The sequence below is a fragment of the Galeopterus variegatus genome, unplaced genomic scaffold (assembly GCF_000696425.1).
Source record: "Galeopterus variegatus unplaced genomic scaffold, G_variegatus-3.0.2 Scaffold6376, whole genome shotgun sequence".
Taxonomy (NCBI): Eukaryota; Metazoa; Chordata; class Mammalia; order Dermoptera; family Cynocephalidae; genus Galeopterus; species Galeopterus variegatus.
In genome coordinates, this window is record NW_007732487.1 from 126,363 (window position 1) to 127,275 (window position 913).

Consider the following 913-nt stretch of genomic DNA (forward strand, 5'->3'; position numbering starts at 1 on the left):
AATTGATTCCAATCTAACACAAACTTTTCTAGATAACAAAAAAGAAAAAGAAAAGCTTGATATCAAAATGTAACTAGGATATTATGAAAAAAGGAAAATTATAGGCTGATCTCAAACATAAACAGATGCAAGAATTCTAAGCAAAATCCTAGAAAACCCAATCTAACAGTATGTAAAACAGAATAATATATACTGTGATTATGTTGGGTTTATTCTAAGAATGCAAGGTTGTTTTAATTAGCATAATTAATCAAATTTACATTACAAACAATAAAATTCATATAATAATTTTAAACAAAAGAGGAAGAAGTATTTGATAAAATGCAATATCTATTTATGATAAAAATTCTTACTAATTTAGAAATAAAAGGGAACATTATGAATCTCACAAATTGATGAACGGCATCTACCAAAACCTGCAGTAAACTACATACTCTAATTTCAAAACATAAAATCTAATCCTTTGAAGTTGGGGGCAAAGACAAAGAAAGCCCACTTATTACCATGTTTGTCACAAATTGTACTTGAGGTCCTAGTCGGTACATATGTCAAGAACATGAAATGAAATGCCAAAGGTTGAGAAAAAAATAAATAAAACTTTAACTATTTGTGGATGATATTTTTTTACATAGAAATTCCAAAAGAATTTCAAAATAAATTATTAGAATTAATAAGTGAGTCTGGGAAGCTTGCTAGATACAAGGTTAATACAAAAAATTCAATTTTATTTCTATATATCATCATCGATAGAAACTGAAATTTTAAAATTATTCTATTTTCAATAGCACCAAAAATATCTTACAATATGGAAACAAATCTAACATAGATTTGTTTAACATAGGATCTTTACACTAAAAACTACAAAATATTATTGAAAGAAGACCTAAATAAATGAATAGATATTCCATATTCA